Here is an 8,069-nt window from a genome sequence, read left to right on the forward strand (position 1 = left end):
TACATTACCATGGTACATTTGTCAATACTAAAAAAAATCAACATTGTTATATTACTATTTCTAGATTCAGATTTTATCGGTTTTTCTACTAATGTCTTTTCTCCAGGATCCAATCTAGGATATCACATTGTACTTAGTAGATATCTTTTAAAAAAAATTCTAACTTAATTCTTTTTGTTTTCAGAAAATGTGTTTTGTATGATATCAAGTCTGTTAAATTTGTTGAAACTTATTTTATTGACCAGTATATGGTCTATCTTGGTATAGTTCTATGTGCATGTGAAAAGAACCTGGACTTTTTATAGGAAATATTCTAGAAATATCCATTAGTTAGTTAAATGGTCTGATGGCATTATTCAGATCGTCCATATCCTTAATGATGTTACTAACTTTTCCTCTCAGTTAGAGAGGAGTGCTCAAATAACCAACTATAATTGTGGATTTGTTTTTCCCTGTAGTACTGTCAGTTTTTGCTTCATATATTTTGAAGTTTTGTCATTAGGTATACATAATGACCTTTTTATTATGATAAAATATCCTTCTCTGTCTCTAATATTACCACATGTCTTGGTGTTTATTTTGTCTGATATTAATGTAGCCACTGTAACGTTCTTATAATTAGTACTTTCTTGGCGTATTTTTCCCCATCCTTTTTCTTTTAATTTGCATCTCTAATCTCACCCAGCAAGCTGTTGGGGATTGCTTTTTAATGTACTCTGACAATGTCTCCCTTTTAATTTCAGTGTTAATTATATTTACATTTAATGTGATTATTGATATGGCTGAGTACACACTATTTGTTTTCTATTTTTTCCATCAGTTTTATTTTTACTTTTTCTTTTTTCCACTTTCTCTTTGATCAATAAGGTAATTGTAAGCATTCTATTTTATTTCTACAATTGACTTTTTTTAATTAGCAAAAAAGCCAATGGTAGAAATAAAATAGAATACTTAAAAATATGCCTTTTATAAAGTGGGTTGCATTAAGAATTACAATATGCATTCTTAACTTATTAGTCTACTTAATATTAAAGTATTATTGATTAATATTAAATCATTTTATACATAATGCAAAAAGATTTAAGTTGCATAATTCCATTTAATATTTGACATTAAAAAGACATTAATGTTTTCAATATCCTCTTGTCCCACATATCCTGTATGCTGTTTTTGTCATACATTTTATTTCTACATATAATTCCCACAAAACATTGCTATTATTTTTACTTTAAACTATCTATTGTATTTTAAGTAAATTAACAAACATGAAAAAGTCTTATATTTGCTCATACTCACCATTTTCAGCAAGTTTAGTTCTTCATGCAGGTTTGAGTTTTCATAGCATTGTTTCCCCTCAACCTGAAATGCTTCCTTTACCATTTTTGTTGTCTATTGACAATAAATTCTCTCACATTTTATCTAAAACTTTTAAATTTGACTTTAATTTCTGATGAATGTTTTTACTGAATATTAAATTTTAGGTAGACAGTCTTTTTCCTTTATATACTTTAAAGATGTTTCATTTTCATCTTGCTTGTGTTATTTCTGAGGAAAAGCCAACTTATCAGTTTCTCTGCATGCTCTCTGTTTATGTGTGCTAGTCTCTCCTTCTGCAGTATCTAATCTGCTCTAAAGCTTTTATAGTAAATTTTAAATTTTGTTTATAGTATTTTTAGCTTTAAAAGTCACATTTGTTTCTTTAAAAATGTTTTCTTTATTACTGTGTTTATGTTTTTCTTTAAATCCTTATATATGTTTATAAAAGCTGTTTTAAAATCTCTAACTGCCAGGTCAGGTGCAATGGTTCATGCCTATAATCCCAGCACTTTGGGAGGCTGAGGCGAGGGGATCACCTGAGGTCAGGAGTTCAAGACCAGTCTGGCCAACATGGTGAAACCCCATCTCTACTAAAAATACAAAAATTAGCTGGGTGTGGTGGCATGTACCTGTAATCCCAGCTATTTGGGAGGCTGAGGCAGGAGAATCTCTTGAACCCAGGAGATGGAGGTTGCAGTGAGCTGAGATTGTACCGCTGCACTCCAGCCTGGGTGACAAAGCAAGACTCTGTCTCAAAAAAAAAAAAAAAAAAAAAAAAAAAAAAAAAAAAATATATATATATATATATATATATTCAATTTACCATTTTTCCTCCTGATTTTGGATCACATTTTTCTTCTTCTTTACATATCTAGTGATTTGTTTTTCATCGTTTGTTGGAGATTGTGAATGCAACATCATTGAAAGTCAGGATATTTTTTCCAATTAAGATTGTTTACTTGTGTCCAGGTAGGCAATTCACTTCTTGGTAGACTACCTTGATCCTGATGAGATTAGATTATTGGTTTTGCTTAGGTAATTCTAGAATAGCCCTTACTCTAGAGCATGATCCTTAGTTCTACCATGGCCTTTCTGAGACTCATCTGAGTACCTGGGGTGATCATGAGGTTTTCTTATTTTGGCTGTTGAAATTCCAATGCCTCCTAACATTGTGCAGTCTCTAAAATCTGGATTCACCTCTCAGTCTTCATGAAGCTGTTTTCTGCTAGGTCTTCAGCTGTCTACTGCACTTAAATACAGCTCAGTATTTGGCAAAGACTTGAGAAAATCCTATGCGTATTTCTGGGGCTTCTTCCCTGTCCAGCTCCCTTCTGTCTGTTACCCTGTCCACAAATTCCACCTGCATCAGCAGCACAGACCCCAATCTCAGTCTCCTCTGCCTGACAAGAATGATAACCGTTTAGGCCACTTCCCTTGGGAGAAGTTTAGTAGTCCTTCCAAGCAGAAATCAGAGGTGAATGTGGGCTTGCTGTATGCATTTTCCTTCTCTCAAGGATAACAGCCTTATGCCCACTGAAGGTGATTAGTAAATATTTGCTGAACCAGATAGACCTGTTAAACTGGCTTCCATTTCTTTTTCCTATTTGTGATGCATAATTCCTCCAGTTCTTTCCATCCCTAAACCTCCTTTTCCACCAAAATCTATCCTTAAACTCATATTTGTGTTATAGTTATAACTCCATATTTCTGAAACAAAAATTTAGAACCTTATCTAAAAAATATGAGGATATTGGGATAGAATATTTGAAATCTGTGCTACTCATATAAATCCTTGACCTTAACTAAAATGTAAGCTAGACTTACTAAGGGGAGACTACCTTAAGAGAACAAAGTTAGCTTCAGAATTTCTGGCATTAGCATCAGGTACCTACATAAAGTTGTATTGTGATAATTTCAAGATCTTTTTTTCTTTTTGAGGCAGAGTCTCACTCTGTCACCCAGGCTGGAGTGCAGTGGCATGATCTCAGCTCACTGCAACTTCTGCTTCCCACGCTCAAGTGATTTGCATGCCTCAGCCTCCTCAGTAGCTGGGATTAAGGTGCGTGCCACCATGCTCAGCTAATTTTTGTATTTTTTAGTAGACACAAGGTTTCATCATGTTAGCCAGGCTGGTATCTAGCTCCTGGCCTCAAGTGATCTACCCGCCTCAACCTCCCAAAGTGCTGGGATTATAGACATGATCCACTGCACCTGGTCAATTTCAGGATCTTTTAAAACTCTTAGCTACCAACTCCGTTTCAAGAAATATGTAAGATTCTGTGTACAAAGTCATTCTCCAAGAATGTCTATTTTACTCCAGCTTTTTCACTTCTTTCCTACCCAGTTTTGGGCACTAAATGCTTAGGAATGAATTTGTGACTAAGAGATCATTTTGAAATGGGAATTTAGTTGTGGATTTGTGAGGGCTTGAACATTCATTCACTTATTCATGCACACAATAAAAACCTTCTGAGTGGAACAAAAAGCAGCAGAAATTTCTGCAGACTTAAACGTCCCTGTCTGACAGTTTTGAAGAGTAGTGGTTCTCCCAGCATGGAGTTTGAGATCTGAGAATGGACAGACTGCCTCCTCAAGTGGGTCCCTGACCCCCAAGTAGCCTAACTGGCAGACACCTCCCAGTATGGGCCGACTGACACCTCATACAGCCAGGTGCCCCTCTAAGACGAAGCTTCCAGAGGAAGGATCAGGCAGCAACATTTGCTGTTCTGCAATATTCGCTTTTCTGCAATATTCACCTCCGCTGGTGACACTGGGCAAACAGGGTCTGGAGTGGACCTCCAGCAAACTCCAACAGACCTGCAGCTGAGAGTCCTGACTGTTAGAAGGAAAACTAACAAACAGAAAGGACATCCACACCAAAACCCCATCTGTATGTCACCACCATCAAAGACCAAAGGTAGATAAAACCACAAAGATGGGGAGAAACCAGAGCAGAAAAGCTGAAAATTCTAAAAATCAGAGCACCTTTTCTCCTCCAAAGGATCGCAGTTCCTTGCCAGCAATGGAACAAAGCTGGATGGAGAATGATTTTGATGAGTTGAGAGAAGAAGGCTTCAGATGATCAGTAATAACAAACTTCTTCCAGCTAAATGAGGATGTTTGAACCCATCACAAAGAAGCTAAAAACCTTGAGAAAAGATTAGATGAATGGCTAACCAGAATAAACAGCATAGAGAAGACCTTAAACGACCTGATGGAGCTGAAAACCATGGATGAAGAGCTACGTGACACATGCACAAGCTTCAGTAGCTGATTGGATCAAGTGGAAGAAAGGGTATCAGTGATTGAAGATCAAATGAATGAAATGAAGTGAGAAGAGAAGTTTAGAGAAAAAAGAGTAAAAAGAAATGAACAAAGCCTCCAAGATATATGGGACTATGTGAAAAGACCAAATCTATATCTGATTCGTGTACCTGAAAGTTATGGGGAAAATGGAACCAAGTTGGAAAACATTCTTCAGGATATTATCTAGGAGAACTTCCCCAACCTAGCAAGGTGGGCCAACATTGAAATTCAGGAAACACAGAGAACACCACAAAGATACTCCTCAAAAAGAGCAACTCCAAGACACATAATTGTCAGATTCACCAAAGTAGAAATGAAGGAAAAAATATTAAGGGCAGCCAGAGAGAAAGTTCAGGTTACCCACAAAGGGAAGCCCACCTTCAGCAGCGGATCTCTTGGCAGAAATTCTACAAGCCAGAAGGGAGTGGGGGCCAATATTCAACATTCCTAAAGAAAATAATTTTCAACCCAGAATTTCATATCCAGCCAAACTAAGCTTCATAACTGAAGGAGAAATAAAATCCTTTACAGACAAGCAAATGCTGAGAGATTTTGTCACCACCAGGCCTGCCTTACAAGAACTCCTGAAGGAAGCACTAAACATGGAAAGGAGCAACTGGTACTGCCAATGCAAAAACATGCCAAAGTGTAAAGACCATTGATGCTAGGAAGAAACTGCATCAACTAATGAGCAAAATAACCAACTAACATCATAATGACAGGATCAAATTCACACATAACAATATTAACCTTAAATGTAAATGGGCTAAGTGCTCCAATTAAAAGACACAGACTGGGAAATTTGATAAACAGCCAAGACCTATCAGTGTGCTGTGTTCAGGAGACTCATCTCACACACAGAGGCACACATAGGCTCAAAATAAAGGGATGGAGGAAGATCTACCATGCAAATTGAAAACAAAAAAAAAAAAGCAGGGGTTGCAATCCTAGTCTCTGATAAAACAGACTTTAAACCAACAAAGATCAAAAGAGACAAAGAAGGCCATTACATAATGGTAAAGGGATCAATTCAACAAGAAGAGCCAACTATCCTAAATATGTATGCACCCAATACAGGAGCACCCAGATTCATAAAGCAAGTCCTTAGAGACCTACAAAGAGACTTAGACTCCCACACAATAATAATGGGAGACTTTAACACCCCACTGTCAACATTAGACAGATCAAAGAGACAGAAGGTTAACAAGGATATCCAGGACTTGAACTCAGCTCTGCACCAAGCAGACCTAATAGACATCTACAGAACTCTCCACCCCAAATCAACAGAATATACATTCTTCTCAGCACCACATCACACTTATTCTAAAATTGACCACATAGTTGGAAGTAAAGCACTCCTCAGCAAATGCAAAAGAACAGAAATTATAACAAACTGTCTCTCAGACCACAGTGCAATCAAACTAGAACTCAGGATTAAGAAACTCACTCAAAACCACTCAACGACATGGAAACTGAACAACCTGCTCCTGAATTACTACTGGGTACATGATGAAATGAAGGCAGCAATAAAGATGTTCTTTGAAACCAATGAGAACAAAGACACAGTATACCAGAATCTCTGGGACACATTTAAAGCAGTGTGTAGAGGGAAATTTATAGCACTAAATGCCCACAGGAGAAAGCAGGAAAGATCTAAAATTAATACCCTTACATCACAATTAAAAGAACTAGACAAGCAAGAGCAAACACATTCAAAAGCTGGCAGAAGGCAAGAAATAACTAAGATCAGAGCAGAACTGAAGGAGATAGAGACAAGAAAAACCCTTCAAAAAATAAATGAATTCAGGTGCTGGTTTTTTGAAAAGATTAACAAAATTGATAGACTGCTAGCAAAACTAATAAAGAAGAAAAGAGAGAAGAATCAAATACATGCAATAAAAAATGATAAAGGGGACATCACCACCGATCCCACAGAAATACAAACTACCATTAGGGATTACTATAAACACCTCTACACAAATAAACTAGAAAATCTAGAAGAAATGGATACATTCCTGGACACATACACCTTCCCAAGACTAAACCAGGAAGAAGTTGAATCCCTGAATAGACCAATAACAGGCTCTGAAATTGAGGCAATAATTAGTAGCCTACCAACCAGAAAAAGCTCAGGACCAGATGGATTCACAGCTGAATTCTACCAGAGATACAAAGAAGAACTGGTACCATTCCTTCTGAAAATATTCCAATCAATAGAAAAAGAGGGAATCCTCCCTAACTCATTTTATGAGGTCAGCATCATTCTGATACCAAAGCCTGGCAGAGACACAACAAAAAAAGAGAATTTTAGACCAATATCCCTGATGAACATCGATGCAGAAATCCTCAATAAAATACTGGCAAACCAATCCAGCAGCACATCAAAAAGCTTATCCACCACGATCAAGTGAGCTTCATCCCTGGGATGCAAGGCTGGTTCGACATATTCAAATCAATAAACGTAATCCATCATATAAACAGAACCAATGACAAAAACCACATGATTATCTCAATAGACGCAGAAAAGGCCTTTGAAAAAATTCAACAGCACTTCATGCTAAAAACTCTCAATAAACTAGGTATTGATGGGACATATCTCAAAATAATAGGAGCTATTTATGACAAACCCACAGCCGATATCTTACTGAATGGGCAAAAACTGGAAGCATTCCCTTTGAAAACTGGCACAAGACAGGGATGCCCTCTCTCACCACTCCTATTCAACATAATGTTGGAAGCTCTGGCCAGGGCAATCAGGCAGGAGAAAGAAATAAAGGGTATTCAATTAGGAAAAGAGGAAGTCAAATTGTCCCTGTTTTCAGATGACATGATTGCATATTTAGAAAACCCTATCGTCTCAGCCCAAAATTTCCTTAAGCTGATAAGCAACTTTAGCAAAGTCTTAGGACACAAAATCAATGTGGAAAAATCACAAGCACTCCTATACACAAATAACAGACAAACGGAGAGCCAAATCAGGAGTGAACTCCCATTCACAATTGCTTCAAAGAGAATAAAATACCTAGGAATTCACTTACAAGGGATATGAAGGACCTCTTCAAGGAGAACTACAAACCACTGCTCAACGAAATAAAAGAGGACACAAACAAATGGAAGAACGTTGCATGCTCATGGATAGGAAGAATCAATGTCATGAAAATGGGCATACTGCCCAAGGTAATTTATAGATTCAATGCCATTCCCATCAAGCTACCAATGACTTTCTTCACAGAATTAGAACAAACTGCTTTAAAGTTTATATGGAACCAAAAAAGAGCCCACATTGCCAAGACAATCCTAAGCCAAAAGAACAAAGCTGGAAGCATCATGCTGTCTGACTTCAAACTATACTACAAGGCTACAGTAACCAAAACAGCATGGAACTGGTACCAAAACAGAGATATAGACCAATGGAACAAAACAGAGCCCTCAGAAATAATACCACA

This window comes from Macaca thibetana, chromosome 4 (assembly GCF_024542745.1).
Source record: "Macaca thibetana thibetana isolate TM-01 chromosome 4, ASM2454274v1, whole genome shotgun sequence".
NCBI classification, from domain to species: Eukaryota; Metazoa; Chordata; class Mammalia; order Primates; family Cercopithecidae; genus Macaca; species Macaca thibetana.